At 40.3% G+C, this 16879-nt stretch overlaps 1 pseudogene; it reads right to left on the reverse strand.

Moving 5' to 3' along the window:
* Positions 1 to 14500: 14500 nt before the first annotated feature.
* On the reverse strand, positions 14501 to 15799 carry LOC150016807 (gamma-tubulin complex component 3 pseudogene; annotated as a pseudogene).
* Between the last annotated feature and the right edge of the window lie 1080 nt (positions 15800 to 16879).

Here is a 16879-nt window from a genome sequence, read left to right on the forward strand (position 1 = left end):
CTTCTTTTCTCTTTGCAGCACTTTCATCTCTTGGCTTTCAGGTTCTCCTGGTATTCCTCCTGCCTCACTTTACGTGGTCTTCTTAATCTCTTCCAACTGTAAATGTTGGGCTTCCCCAGAGCTCAGCCCTTGGGTGTTTTACTTTTTTAATTACATTTACTCTCTTGATAAGTGTTGCAGTCTTAGGACTTTAAGTACCATCTCCATGCTAACGACTCCTATAATTGTATCTTTACTCTAGACCTTTCTTCAGACTCATAAAGCCACCTGTCCTCTTGACATCTCCAATTAGATGTCTACTTAGCGTCTCAAACCTAACGTGTCCAAAACTGAGCTCCTAGCATTCTCCCTGAAAACAGCTTCTCCTGCAGTCTCCAGTTACTAGAGTAGAATGGCTATTCCATTCTACCAGTCATTTCAACCCAAAGATCTTAAGGGCATTCTTGACTCTTTCTTCTTTCTCATACGCAACAGATCTTGCAGCAAATGCAGCAGCGTTCACGGTCTTCACATCACCTTCCCATTATTGTCCTGGCCCAACTCTCAATCATCTCTATGCTACTATGGTAATCTCCTTGCTTCCGCTCTTAGGCCCTTCAGTTTCTTCTTAAACCAGCAGCCAGAGGTATCTTGTTAATACAAAACCTGATAATGACACTCCTTATTCAAAACTTTTTTGAGGGCTTATTTACATCTTATTCAGAATAAAAGCCAAATACACACAATGATGCCCTGTTATCTCTTCACCCCATTTCCTACTGATCTCCCTCTCAAGTACCTTAATGAAGCTACACTGGCCTCCTTGCTGTTCCTTAAATACACGTGAGGCATGCGTCTACCCCAGGGCCATTGCATTTACTGTCCTTCCACCTGGACTGCTCCTCCTCCAGATACACATATGGCTACACCCCTCACTTGTTTATTTACTCAAATAAGATAATCTCAGGAAAGACTATCCTATTTTCTGCTTCATTTTTTTCTCTCCTTAACAGTTATCTCTACCTAACTATATATTTTACTTACCTTGTTTATTGTCTTTCTCTCTAGAATGTATGTCCCACAGGATTAGAGATTTTTTTCTCTATTTTATTCATAACTTTATTGTGTGCCTGGCACACAATGTCTATTGAAAGATTGAATGAATGGATTTTATTAATGAATCTATTTGAATAGTCAAAGAGATTGTCATCAAATTTTTAGGAAGGTATTTGTGGGGGAGGAGGTGGCAAAAACCTGGTTATCTGGAGTATTTAAATTCATGCCAAAGATATCACCCAGCAGTAACCTTACCCATGGTAATCAAGGATGAGATTATCAGGGATAGCATGTTCTTAGTTGCATGCTGATGGCAGGCCTCCAGCCAGAAAGTTTCCTGCTTGCCAATGAAGACCCAATGTTGTGGCTCTAACATTAAGAATAAAACTGTGATGGTCACATATCCCAAGCAAGGAATCCTGGGCAGAGTGGAATCACTCCTTAATGATTTATAATAGAAAAGCGATAGGCTGACATGTCAGGGCTGTGAGAAAAGGCACAGTGTTATGGTCTTGGTTATGGTTATGGATATGGATGGGAGAATTTGTTCTGTCAGGTCTGTGACCCAGTCACATTTCCAGGGCTCAGAAGCATGAACTGAATTAGATTTAATGTTTCTTGTGTATGAGTGAAACGTGGTCTTTTCTTCTGAGGAAGAAAGCTCTGCTTTAAGCACCCAGGTATAAGAGATTTATGGATAATAAATACCACGTAGCAGCTGGACTCACAAAGAAACCCAATAAAGTTTGTCCCCCCAAAATGTTGATGAAATGATTAGCTGTGTGATGGTAGATAAGTCTCTTAGCTTTTTGAAACTATTGTCTGCATCTGTAATATGGTAGGTTAGGCTATACAATCACCATGGTCAATTTTCTACTCATTCTTTTGACATGACATCATCTAACCCTTTTTCCTGTAAAACAGAAACAAAATTAGTCCCGTATAGCTCATGTTTTGCTGACAGGGATCAAATGAGATCATGTTTTTGCAAGCTCTTGGTAAACTAAAACACTTTGCCCATGCAAAACATTTGTTATTACTATTCTCTATTAGTTTGATGAGATGTGTTTATAATGTTATTGTCCTTAAAATATTTTTAGAAGTAGATACAACTCTAGTGAAGGGCAAATTTGACGATACTAATACATAAAATACTTGAAAGATTATCCTTTGGATATTTTTAAAGTGAAGTAATTTTTAAAGCTGCATCAGTTATGATTGTCTTGGTGGTATGTGACAGATAAGACATTTATTGTAAAAACTGGAATAAAACTGAGGCGTGCAAGGAAAGTCACCTTCAGGTGTGGCTTGATTGAGCTTAAGTGATATCAACACAAACTGGTTGCTCTCCTTTTTTCACACCAGCTTCCTTCAGAGCAGGTCTAATCTCAGGCCTTATGTACTCATAAAGTGTCTTCTAGCAGTTCCTGGGGCTACATCCTTCCAAGTTTGAATACAACAGGAAATAGAAAAGCCTCTGTACATTTAGTATTAGCAAACATCCGGCAATTCACATGCAAACCCCCTGAACCAATTTCTGTGACCAGGAGAAATACAATAGGCTGTTTGGTTTAGGCCTGAATGTAAATAATATCCTTAGGCCAGGAGTGGAGCTCTCCTGGATTAGCAGTGGGAAAGAAGATCTCCCAACCAAAACTAGTCTATTGACCCAAGAAGACAGAGTCATTGCTGAGGAAGCAGGCCACGTGTGTACATTTCATAAGAAAAATATAGGCATCTACTCCTGCCATCGCTGCTGTACACGCTCTCCAGTGGCCAAGAAAGCAGCATATCCTCTTACTTGGCAAATGAGCATGCTGTCGGGAGAGCTTATTAACTTTTGTTAATAGAAAGCTCTGAGTCTGCAGAGTTGAGCCAATGCTCCCTCTGAGCCCATGCAGTCAGCTGTGTTTTTCTTGTCCTTGCTTTCAGGTACCACTGCCTGGAGCAGATCAGCTGTGCCCCTGACATCCCTGGGAAGTGCCGTGTCCTTCACAGCGGCGGGGCTAACGTTTTCCAGGCGCCGCAGTGAGGCATCAGCTTCGCACAGGTCAGCGGGGAGAACTCAGTCTATCCTCCAAGAGCAAATTAAACACAACTTTGTGGGTTTGGTGGTTTGCTGCCAACCAGAAGACTGATCTCTGAATTAATAGGTCATGACAGGATGACTTTGGAGTTCTTGGCAGAAAGCAGTATTTCCAATACTAATGCTCCTTATGGCAAGAAAAGGCATCTATGGTAACTGGCCCATATTCCCTGGTAGCATTTGCATGAAGGATGAGCTCTGTTATTTTTATTTAATGCCAAGATTTCTCACGATGAAGGAGATGGTGGCTACTGAGCATGGTAATGTAGCTGGGCCACTACTAACCCTGTAAACAGTTTGACTATGGAGGACGTACCACCAACATGACAGGTTTTCACAAGAAATTACACTCTCCTATGAATATGAATTTCCCTCCGTGGCATGTGAGAACGGGATCTTATCATGGGAACCTTGCTACAAAGGAGATTTGGTGAAGCTGTCAGACTGTTAAATAAATGTTCTCTCACAATTTGCTTATACTTCTACTGAGCACAACATCGCAATAAAGAAGGAAAATTTTAACTGCCTGAAGGGAGATGGAAAACAGATGATGGTACCTATGTTGGTGGCTGACCTTTATCTCATTTCAGGGACTTTATTTTTCTGATCAATGAGGAGAAAATGGTTAAAAGGTTGCTTCTAAAAATTCCAGGGGAAACCCTGTATACATTAAAATACACGAATACTTAGGAGCTAAGGCGAGGTCTTTCTCACCATAATTTGTACTGGAACAGACATCAACGTCTGTAGTTCAAAGCAATCTTGTCCTTTTCCTACTTCATTATGATGCATTTGATTTAATATGGCATTATTGTCCCCCCTGTGAAGGCAAGATTAAAAAGCAGGAAAGAATTTAGAAAACCTAAGATTTGAGGTTCACGTTATCATTACCATTATTTTTTTGGTTTGTATGATTGCTAAATTTTGTCCCTGGATATTCGTCACCAGAACTACTACAGGAAAGTCTGGCTAACAATAAGTCTCAGAAGTGACTGCTCCAGCTAATTTCAATGTTTCCAACAGCCAGAACCAGATGCTCTCCATAAGAGACTCATCTCTGGCCTTGTCTATACTCCTGGATGCAGAACATGTGGGAAGGATGGGCTGAAGCATGCCAGTGAAGCCCTTATTTATAATGGGATTGGCAAACACATCAGAACAAGCTTTTCCTCAAAAAATTCTAGGGAGATCATCATTTGCCATTCATCAAGTGCAGGCAGCTGAGTGTCTAGGATTGTTCTAGGATTACCCTAATGAAGCGCATAGTTATTTACTTTTACTTTGAATACACTGTTTCAGAAAAAACTTATAAAAAGTGCCTGACCCTGCTGTAAAGGTAAGTGTAAATTTTTCCCATTGTACACACACACACACACACACACACACACACACACACACACACACTCTTGAAGGACAATAGATTTTTCTCTCCAACCAGAACAGCTACCTCTTTGTGCTACTTCTGGATTTGCTGAAATGTATCTCTTAACAGTGGTGCATCTGAAATGGGAATTTAAAAACATAAAAGTTTTGTCTTTCTGTACTTGACACCAGTCACATCCTGGGGACAAAGGGAGGGGTCGGGGGAATGAAAGCCTGGAAGCCTGTGCGCCTATTGATCCATCGGTCAGTGCCAGCAGCCAGTGCAGACGGTAAGGCGAGAAGGAGCGAGTGCCAGGCAGCTGCCGCTGGCTCGGTCGGCCTGGCAGAAGGGTTAACCAGTTAGCCTCTTGCTTTAATAATGTGAAACAAATTACGAATACATACACGCACTCTTGAAAATTATCATGTGGGTGCAGAAGAAAAATAAATGAAAGATTTTTCTTGCCCTTATTTTAAGAGAAAAAATTCTTCATGTTGCCTTTCTGTGAACAAGAGGCATAAGGAATATTAAATAGGGAAAATAGGTGGAGAGACAAAAAATATTTTGATTTCCTTGGCCAATGCCCTTTGAGGAATTGGAATTTTCTTTGGAGGCGTCAAAATAGAAAAAAGAGTAAGTAAAAACTAGAGCCTCCTCTGGCTTTCTTTGTTACCCACACAGTCACAGCCGTGGAGTGGCCACCGCAGGACGATTTATAGATGGTGATCGTTGAGCCCTGGTCTCAGGTGGTGCCTTGCAGGTCACCGAGGCTTTGGCCTGTAAATGGAGGGAGACGGTCATTTACCAGTGTGGCGCATTGCTAATTAGTGGCAAATTTGGCTGGTGCCTCTGTGTGAGGAAGCTTGAGCTGACTCTGGTCCCATCTGCTGTGAAAATAATGACAACCAACATTTTCTACCCGAAGCCTTTTCTTTCACAGGGAACTCCTACTTGGTCTTTCACAGGAAAATGACTACAGAGATTTTTATTCTCATCCTCACAAGCTTGTTGTTATTGTTGATTGTATAAGGGTTGTTCTTCGTGATGTTTTTGTCATGGGGCTGGTTATAGAGCTCCCAGATTTGAGGAGTTGTCTGTTTCCTTTGTGAAGCTGATTCTCCTCAAACCCTGAACCCAGCAGGAAGTATTTTCGAAAAGGAGATATAAACTTAGCTCTGCGGGGTGAAATGTCTTCTCTTTATTCCCTCTACTTTTGTGTACTGGAGCTAGGCCCCCCAAAGCTGATTTACTGGGGACTGTCTTTTCTCCGAGAATCTGTCAGGAGACCTGCCCTGCATTCATCGTGGTTTCTGAACTGGGAACTCATTTCTTCTTGTTTCTCTGTGTGTTTGTTTATTTTTTTATGCAGGCAACGTTGCTCAGGACTAATCATATGCACCTGAGATTAAAAGCCAGAAGAAAGGAAATAAACAGAAAAACACATACAAGAAAACAAAAACAGTGCATGGCTTTTCTCAGATCTCATGTATAGATTTCAAAACTAAGTGAGTAAGCAAAGGTATGGACCTGTCAGGCTGTTTTCATTTTTTGTCCCCTTTCCCAAGGACCGAGCAAGGAAGCTGCCACTCTTTTTTTGTTGTTGTTATTGTCATTGTTTTGTCACCTAATCTATTCCTAGCTTTTCTTGGAGCTTTCATGCCTAACCCTCATTAGCTGGATGCTTCTAATAACTCCCAGCAACTCATTTTCAGCAACATTTATTTGAAAAGCCCAGTAAGAATGCAAGAGTTCTGTACAACTTGAAGCAGATAACCATTTCTCTGTTAATTAGGTCATTTTGATCTTATTTCTAGGAGAAGAATTTTGCCTGTATGTCCATCTTCTCTGTAGCCCCAAATAATGAAAACTCTGTAAGAACGTTTGCTGATGGGTGCACTGTTGAGTTTACAAAGATTAATGATTTTGAAATTGACTCTACAGACCACTAGTAATGAAATTGACCATATCCAATTTTGAAAGCCCTGAGACCAGAGAAAAACTGCAAATTAGCAGTGAAAAGGTAGTGAAGCCCAAGCTGATATTGGTCCAGTGAAGTATTGCAGAAAGCAGCAGGTTGGGTTAATACTGTAGCACTAGGTTACACAAAGCAAGCTGGACATGAAATGTGTAGGCAGGTTTAGGAGACATTCATTTGCAGTTCCTGAAGAACTTGAAGTAGTAACAGGCCAGTGACCGTATGATTATACTGGCTCTAGTTATTATATCCTCCTGACATGAGATATAAATGAAAAGGAGAAAGAAGTAGTTTAGCCTATTGTCTCGCTTCTGTTGAAATAATAATAATGGTAGCAACAATAATAGCTAATATTTTTTGAGTATTGCCTTTGTTTCAGATGCAAGGCTTAGCATTTATGGCACATCATTTTGCTTAGTTCTCATCAGAGCACTCAATGGTATGAAGTATTATTATTGCCCCCCTTTTACAATTGAAGAAACTAAAACTTAGCAAGGTTAAATAACTTGCTCAGCTTAACCAGCTGTCAAGTGGTAGATATGAGTTGAACCTCTATCTCCTTGATTTCAAAATAAAAACATTTACTCTGTCTTTCATTGCCTCTGTATAGAACACTCTTGCTCTATTTTATTGAATCTCATGACTGGAAAGGGATAACTAAGATCCATACTATGGCCAAGGCTTTAGTCAGTCATTTGAAGGTCTTTTAAATAACATCTCTAGCTTCTTGTGAGAAACATTGTCTTGCTTAACAATAAACTGAAATTCCTCGTACTCCTAGCTGTCATATACATCCCCCCTGTGCAATTAGAAGCTCAATCAATGTGATCCTTTTCCTCCTTCAAAGAAATAAAAGCAAAGGTAATGGTTATGGTCTCTACACTCCTTAGTTAATATCTTCAAGTTTGCATCCAGCTCTCAATGAGATTTTCATATTCGGACACCTTTATAAGCTGAGGCATGTGACCTGTGGTACTCAAGAGCCTGGAACTAATGTGTGTAAGCCCTCTCTTACTGTTCTCATGTAAATCAATTTCCCTTTCAAATATTGTAACATGGGATTTGTAATTCAATGGAGGACAGGTTTTTTTCAAGTATGGATTTTCCTAGCCATCGTGGGTTAAAGGGAAAATGGTATTTTAAAGACTTATTTTCATGACATCTAAATCTTTTTGTGTTCTCCTGTTTCTATTCCCTTTTCTCCCTTTTCTCCATCCCATTTAGCATTTCTCAATGGCTTTATTCTCTGCAATACAACTTTTAAATTGAACACATACTTTACAGTAACAAAGGGTAAAGAGTGGTGTGTTTACTGGATTGATTTTCAATTTCTTTTCAAGAAAAACTAAGAAAGCTTGGGTCAAAAGAAGGGCAATCAGACATGGAGCAGTCTGCCTATTTCCCAACACTCAGTGCTTGGTTTTGGTCCTTATTTATTTATTTATTTATTTTTGAATCTTAGTACACATTTTGGACTACAGCCTCACCTGTAATACCCCTTAAGTTTAGCGGTCCATCTTGGTTTCCAAGTGATTTCTATTTCTGTGATATCATACTAGAAAAACAAAAGTAGTTTGTTATCTCAGCACTAGTAAAGTATGCCATATCATTCTACTGTAATCCTCTCTCTTCTATATTTCCCCCTACTCCATTAAGTTCCAGGGCAGTTAGAATACCCAAGACTAAGCTTTCACTATCAATGAAAATAAAATAGAACAAAGGATTTCCTCTGTCTTTACATGATGGCTTTATTAGTTTAAAGAGCCAAATTAAACTGCAAATTTGCATTTCTATTTCATGGAAGATAGCATATATATATATATATATATATATATATATATATATATACTTGTAACCACATCACAGTTCATCTAAATTTGAATATGTGAAACATAAGAATCCAGAGTTAGACTTTCTGGCTTATTTCTATAGCAACTGGAGTACAGTACTATATACAGGGAACCACTTGATAAATATGTGCCAGCTTCAGCACCCTTCTGCTTCATAAAGATGCCGGAATGTTTGAGCATCTCCAAAGAGAGGTAGATGAAAATGATGAGCACAAGAAGGCAAAAGTGATGGGTTGGTTGTTGCTGATATCCAAGCTGCCTGCATTCTCTAAGTTAGCAGGGTGTGGGCTGATGTCAGGTACTGATTGCTATGGAAAGTTTAAGGGGGATCCCAGTGAATCCACCAGAAAGAAAATATTTCTGAAGCATATTGAAATGTATAACTGGAAACATAATTGCTATTGAACATTAGAGAATGGGGAACTGTTACCTAAATTTTGTAATATCATTCAACTAAAAAGTATGCTTAAGGACAAATGACAATGATGGGATTAATAGCACCGCTAAAGTGTTCATTCACAAATTAGAGAAGGGCCAGATTGTGGTATTGGTTGAGCCTGGACAAAGGAGCATGGAAAGAGAAATTTAAAAACTGCAAAACATTATGTTTTTATATTTAATGGTACGTTAGGCAGTCTTGCCTCCTTCCCTTTTCTCTTTAAGTCAATCATGGTGTGAAAACCGGGACTGGGGGCTCAAGCACTGGAAACAAAGTGCAGAATGGGGGACGTAGAGGAACTAGGGAACTGTTTTTACCAATCAAATATGCATTTGGAACCATGGACTTCTCTTTAAAACTCAAACCAACAGCAATCATTCCTTAGGAAAACTGAACACTAACTTTGTGACAGCAGCAAGTTATGGAAGCTTTCTGAACTTCGGGTGTTTTGCAGGCCTGGAGGATCGTAGTGCCTAGGTTACTGAATACACTCGTCTCCTGGGGCTACTGTAAGAAATTGTCACAAACTAGGTGGCTTCAGGCAACAGAAATTTATTCTGTCTCAGTTTTGGAGGCCAGAAGTCCCAAATCTAGATGGTAGCAAGCCACAGTCCATCCAAAGTCTCTAAGGGGAGAATCTATCCTGCCTCTCCCAGTTTCTGGTAGCTCCAGACATTTTTTGGCTTGTGGCTTCTTTGCTCCAATCTCTGACTGTCTTCACAGGTCTTTTTCTTCTGTGTCCCTGGCTTCTCCTCTTCTTATAAGGGCATTTATGATTCAGTTTACTTCCCACTTTGTTAAAACAGGATGATCCCATCTTAAGATCCCTTAATTACAGTAGTCCCTCTCTATATCACGGTTCATTTATTGTGGCCTCACTGTATCGCGGGATTTTAAAAAATATTATATTTAATTATTTATCGTGGATTTTTTGCTATATTGCGGGATTTTGCTGTACCGTATATGTATGTTGTTAAAGTTACATAGGTTTAAGAGTGTAGAATATGTTTAAGAACATAAGTAATGTTTATTAAAGTGTGGAAAAGGTTAATAAGGGAGTGGGAAAGGTTAGTAAGGTAACTGGGAATGGTTTATAAGTGTGTGGGAAGGGTTTATAAAGCCTTAAAAATATATAAATACTAAAATAAATGTAAGGTTCTTACTTTGCATATTTTCACCTATCGTGGGTGGGTGGGACATCTAGAACATAATACCCGCGATAAACGAGGGAATACTGTACATCTGCAAAGACCGTTTGCTCAAATAAGGTTACATGTACCAGTACTGGGAGTTAGGACTTGCACATATCTTTTGAGGGGTCACTATTCGATCTACTGCACTGGATTTCCAAGTCCCAAGACTTGTTGGTCATTCATAGCTTACTGTGAATTAGTCTAACCAGATAACAAATGTATAAGAAGAATAATGAGAGAGCTGTTCCACTGAGAACTGAGGGGGAGTCTTCTGGGAGCTTGGGATATTTTGCGGGAGAGAAGAGGAGAGGAAGTACCCCTGGTGGTATGTCGGGGATCCTGGTGGAGAATGAGACTCCCTGTCCCAGCATTGAGGGAAGGGTGCCAGCGGAGAAAAGAAGAACAGGAGGTTAAAGACCAATGTTACCTTCCTTACGTTCATCCCTGGGGCCCTGGTGATGGCTGCTATGTGTGGTGCAGAAATCACTTCAGTCAGTGCTGCTTTGGCACACGTGCCTCCTGGACCTTAGGTCTAACCTGTTACATAGGCATGAAATGGGATACACTGGTCTCGCTAAAGGACAATTGTACATTTGAATTGGGTAGCCAGCCTCTGTGGCAGGCAGGAATGTATGTGCATGCACATAATAAGCTGTTGGAGTTCCCCACTGTGTTGAGCAGAAAGCAAGGCTGAATCTGGAGTCTCAGCAGGAGGACGATGCTCTCTGTTAGACCCTCTCTCATGTCTAATCCTGTTGGAATCTGTAGCTAACACACAGCACGTTTTAACCCAGTAATACATGACCTTGTTATGGGCCTGATCTTGGCAAAGTCCATCAGCAGGGCTGTGGGGGGATCTCTGGGGGCATTTTTATTGACTTCAATAGCTCTGCCTATTCCTAGGACTCCTGGAATAGCTTTGAAATTTAAAAGGCATCTTAGGAAGAAGGATCTGGTCTCTAAAGCTCTTCCTTGCTAGTATCTGTTATATACATTGATTTATTCTTAATAATAGTTAATATGCAGTGAACATTCAGTTACAGGGTAAGCACTGTTCTAGATGGTTATAATGCATTATTTCTTTCATGCTTATAAGAACCTTGCAAGTTAGGTATATTATTATCTCTGCTCTTAAGATTAAGAAACTAATGATCAGAGAATTTAAGCAACTTGCCCAAAGTCACACAGCTAGTGGGTAGAGGAGATGATCCAGAAATCAAATCCGGGTGTCTCTAACTGCAAAGCCCGTACTATAAACCACAGCTGCTCCCAGTGGGGGTGGAGAGGGTTACTGGGGCAAGTAGTTTGCACAGCAGAAGGAACTGGGGAGGGATCCAGTCAAAAAGAAGCTTCTTGAAAGGAACAAGGACTCAAAGACCTAACAAATGAGCCGAGAGTATTTTCAGACCTTGTGACAGGTACAGCCTGGAATAAAAAGAGAAAAAAACCTAAAACGGGACAGATGGTTGTTCTCAGGAAACCTTCTTTTAAGAAATGGGATTCCGTGTCCTTATTTAACACAGAGCAAACCCTATCTTTGGGTGTCTTGCGTCTCTACCTAGCTAAAAGTGTTCCAATTTTTAAAATGTAAGACTGGGTTCTCCACAGAGATGCTGTGCAGAGAGCGGCACAGCTGGCTAACAGGAATTCAAATACACATATAAACGCTCGTTGGTAGAGACCCTTTCACCATTTTAACAAGTTGCTTGAATACTTCTAAATCTTAGACCACTAGCTATTTAAAATGCTCAGTGATAATTGAATACAGCTGTTTGAAAATTTTTAAATGATTTCTATTTCAGAGTTAGGAAACACCAGAGAGACTTTTGTTGCTCTAGTTACAAAAAAAAATAATAATAATTCTTGGGAACTCAAGTTTTAGAAAAATAATTGTGCATGTGTTGGAGGAGGAAAACCATGCAGACCTTTTTGACATGTAATATATATAAACACCAGTTCCAGGGCCTGCCCATCAACTCATAAAAGAAAAATATGATTTAAAATGTCTATTTTTCAAGTTACTCCCATGAATTATTATGAAGAGGGCCATATTTTCTGTTCATCAAAAAATAATTTTTTTCACATGTTAACTCCAGGAAAGTTTAAAATAATGGAACTTTCTCCTTGAAAGAAAGTGTTCCAGTTACTCTTGGTGCAAAACAAACTACCTTAAAAATATGGCAGCTTAAAACAACAACCATTTTTAATAGGCTCACGGATTCTATGGCCCAGCAGTTTGCATAAAGCACACAAGGCATGCATTGATTCCGCTCCATGGCATCTGAGATCTTGGTTAGCAGGGCTTGCTTAAAAGCTCAGGGTGATTCAATGACCAGGGCTGAATCCTGTGCAGGCCGCTTCACTCCCTTATCTACCACCTGGGCTAAGAAGTAAAATTGGTGGCCAGAGCATCTCCATGCGGCCACTCCATGTGGTTTGGCTTCCTCGCAGCATGGCAGTCACAGATTCAAAAGGCAAGTGTTCCAGCAAACAAAGCAGGAGCTGAATCCCCTGTTATGGCCCACAGCATCACCCCCACCACACTATTGGCCAAAGCAGTCAAAGACCCACCAAGATTCAAGAGGAAGGGAGACATACCACCTATCTGTAGAGAAGCGACAGGTCACTTTGCCGAAGAGCACGTGAGATGGGACATATTGTTGCAGTCATCTTTGGAAAAGTACAATCTGCCATAAAAATTAAAAGTGCCAAAGTGGTTCAAGATGCACATTAGCCAAGACATGAGTTGACAACCGGAGGGAAAAACTTTAATTGGAATAAGTTCTTTGAAGGGATATATACATATTTTATCCAGGGTACAGTTAACAATAATAGTAATAATGATAGTAACTAAACTCGTAGTGTTCACTATGTGCCAGACACTATTCCAAATGTGTATATTAGTTCATCCTGAGTTGCAGAGAGATTAAATAACAAGCCCAAAATTACACAACCAGAAACCAATAAAACCAGGCTTTGACCCCTGGCAATTTAATTCCATTTCTTGTGTGCATTAACCATTCTGCTATATTGTTTCTCCAATCCAGTGAGAGAAATAGGTAAAGTATAATGAAAAGCAAACTATAAATTGACATTTATTATCTCTAGGTCATGCTAGGGAATGGGGGCAGATCTTTCTGGATTGCCTAGCACATGCCAGGTATTATACTCCACATGTTACAATAACACTATGCGGCAGGTACTATTACTGCCATCTTAACGAAGAGAGGATTGAGGTTCAGAGTTGTTAAGTAACTTCCCCAAAGTTACAGAGCTCGCAAATGATGGCCCTGGGATTCAAAAGCAGATTTACCTACATCTTTCTTCAACTTATCTGCTCATCTTTCCGTAGCTGCAGTCAAACTACTCCTCTCCAGGGTTTTTGTCAGAGTCCATTAGAAATCATTCACTCTGGAGTCTTTTGCTTCCTTTTTAATTTTTTAAAGGGTTTTCATTTTAATAATGTTCATAAGGTTTAAATCTACAAAGAACATGATCTCCATCGATAGAGTTGCTAAATAAAATATATGTCCATACAGTGAAATAATATGCAGTAATAAAGTACAACTATAATACTGTCAGGAAAGGAGCTACAAGACATATTGAGTGACTTGCACAATACATATGCACGTATAGAATTCCATTTATATGTTTCAAAACACCCACAAAACCATGCTATATATGGTTGGTTCTGTTAGCATGCTTGTTTTTAAAATAACTGATACTTAGGAAACTATTTGGCCATGAAACAAATTTCATGATTACTTTAGTACAATTTCATCCATGAGAAACTAGGTGAAAACAGCCACCCAGCCACATGGAAATCCACACATCACAAACATGGGCATGTCTCAAACCCAGCAGCTACTTTAATCCATCGTGTGTGCTAGCAGCCATGACTCTCTGTTCCACTTCAGACCAGCCTCCTTTGGCCTATGTCTGCAAGCCAATATCAGGACCTTTTTAAGGTAAATACCATATTTATTCTAGAGTGTACCTATTTCTTAACAATTTAATATGTTTAAACTTTGCCACAGCTTCTATTAAGTTGCTATAGTTTTTTACTGAACACCACTGACAAGGCTGTTGAGCATGATGCCCCCTTCATTCTACTTTTTGTCAAAAGTCCTGTGCTTTCTGCTCTGATTTTAGCACAGTGATTTTGGTGGGGGAATACATATGTTGCATCATAGCAGAACTAGCTGTATTTCAATAGATACATATATAAGTAACTTGTTTCATTAAAATTGTTAGCACCGTAGTTTAGTTTCATGTCATCATGCAAAGCAACAGAACATATAATACTGTTCTGCAAGGATAATTGGACTGAGACTTCAGAGACCTAGTCCTAGATTTGCTGTAAACTCGCTATTGCTAGTAAATTTGGACAGGTGATTTGACCTTGCTGAGTTTCCCACTATTAAAAATGGGATAACAATTTTCCACTAACCAAACACAGCTCTGCCGATAAATGAGAAAATTGGCTTTCAAAGCACTGTACAAAATATACGTGCCATTCAAATAAAGTGTGTGGGCATTATGTTGAGAGAAAGCAGTAATCATGATGGGGGCGGGGGCGGGGGCGCAAGTAATCGAGTGCCTATGCTTCTTAAAAACAAGTCTGACAATTGAATAGCATTCCCTACTTCATGGTAAGTGTCCTTGAGCTCCCTGTCATATATTCAATGATAAAGGAAGCTCAGGACAGGATGCCACATTAAGCTGAGAATGTGCTGCCCCAGCGACCTCATGTACAGGTCTCCAGTTTTCCTGCAAGCCTGGTTGGCTGAGGCCAGCTCACCTCCTTTCCTTCCTTGGCAGTGATCCACCATGGCTGCAAGAGTCTTTGGTCTTATCTTGGGATCATGCGTCCAAACCAGGAGGCACCACAGTTAAATTAATCTCAAGGTCCAAATTCTCACCCTGATTATCCTCTAACTGTAGCTGGGAATGTAAAATAGAGAGTAATCGGTAGTTTTCTTTGAGTTCTTGGTACAAAGCAGCACAAAAGCTCTGACCTACAAGTCCAAATGAATGGTCTAGATTCCTCTGGTCTGTATATTTTCTGACTTTATTCTATAAGCAAGATTTATTCAGGTTTGCCTTTCCCTCTGCTTTGTAACAATTCTCAGTGTTGCTCATCTTGATGATTTTGCCATCTAAACCCTGGAATACGTACAAGATGTCTCTGACAAAGGCTGCCTCAGTAACTTACGCATCTCTCCTTGGCCTTGTCACATTGTGAGGAACAGTGTTGGGGATATCTTTTGAGGTCGCGCGTTGTAAAGAAGTCTGGTTTGCAGGTAAAGTCCATGTGAGACATGACCCCAACTGCTGTAGGAAAGTTCGCTACTCCTGGAGCTCAAGGAGACTGTGCGCTTATTCTGCTGAAGCACAGCCTCCCACACGGCCCCAGCTCAGCCCTGACTGGGAGTTGTGACCCTGGCAGCTCAATGGGAGAGTCTGAGGCCTGGTGTCATAGTAGGGAGCTGAGTGGGCATCTCTTGGTAATGCTTGGGTAGATAACGTGGTATAGCGAGAAACCTTGTTTAGCTGCTTGCGTGGATCTTCACTAAAGTTTAGCTAGAGGTAAAGAATTTTCCATTTATTTTTCAAAACTCCCTGTAAATAATGTTTTCTGCGGAGTTCTGAAAACAATGCAGCAAATGCTTCTCTTCTTTGTTGACTAAGTTCTTTTTTGAGTTTTTCAGCTTCTAGAAATTTGTCTCTTTCAGCAGTTGCCAGTAACTCACAGCATACTGGAACTGTTGGGCTACGTTCACTTGGCTCTTGCCCAGAATCCAGCAGAACAGGTTCTGCATCAGGATGTTAGGCGACTCCTGGTTGGTGGTTGTCATCCTTGCCAGAGACAGGGAACCCCCGGAGCCGCTGGCCCCAGGAGACCCCGCCGAGCACTGCCTGCGCTGGCCGTTCTACACCCCGCCAGCTCTAGCTCCTGGCTTTGCCAAAAGGCTAAGGCCCCGCTGGAGTCTTTTGCTTCTTGATAGTATGGCATTTGGGATACATAGCTGAATAAATCAGAGCAGCTTGGTTTGATCATGGAGCTTTGGGGACTAATGTTGCAACATTTGTGTTTGTCTTTGCGAATTCCTGCTGGACATGACCCATCACTTTTATCTTAGATAATGAACCTTAATTCTGGAAGGATTTTTTTTCTTTATTTCTATTGAATACCTGACATTTTCAAGAATTTATCCTTTGCCCTATCAGACTATTAAGGAGCAGTAACTGCTCTGAAAATGTCTGTGTTTTGCTTGATCTTCAGCTATAATTTGATAGGCACTCAACCATAACATTATGATTATGAAGCACTTAGGGAAGACAGTATCTGCAAGATGCTTCCTAAATATTTTCTTATTTTGTGCTTTTCCCTCTAAGTCTCCAATCCCAGCTGTGCTGTGGCCCTTAACTGAGTCTAAGGGTTTCTTGAGCTGTCATGGAAGAAAGAGGCAATTTGAGTTTGGAATCCAAAGATATTTTTATATTCCTTTTTTACTCCATTAATGTGATAGACAGCTCTTGTGCCAGATTGCTCTCTTTTGACTTGCTTTCTGTGCTGACAACTGATGTGTTAACCCACTCACGATCTGTGGATTCAGAGGGTTATACTGTTTGCCCTTTTCTTCAAGAGCAAAAAGTGGCACCAAACATTATTACTTAAACACCAACACTACGCTTTCCAGGACTAGGACTTAGTGGACTTTATCCACAAAGCAAGTTGAAGGTTTTCAATTATCAGAGCTCTTATCAAGTTATAATAACATTATTTGGAATCACATCTGTTCTTAATTGAATATAATTTAAACTAATGACAGGAGATCAAGAAGAAGTCACAAAGGTTTAGGCAGTTACAGAATCTACCACCACAGCATTCAGACATCAATACAAGCAGAAATCTATCTAGTGAGTAAGTGATA

Source organism: Furipterus horrens, unplaced genomic scaffold, assembly GCF_987537825.1.
Source record: "Furipterus horrens unplaced genomic scaffold, mFurHor1.1.pri manual_scaffold_3, whole genome shotgun sequence".
Lineage (NCBI taxonomy): Eukaryota > Metazoa > Chordata > Mammalia > Chiroptera > Furipteridae > Furipterus > Furipterus horrens.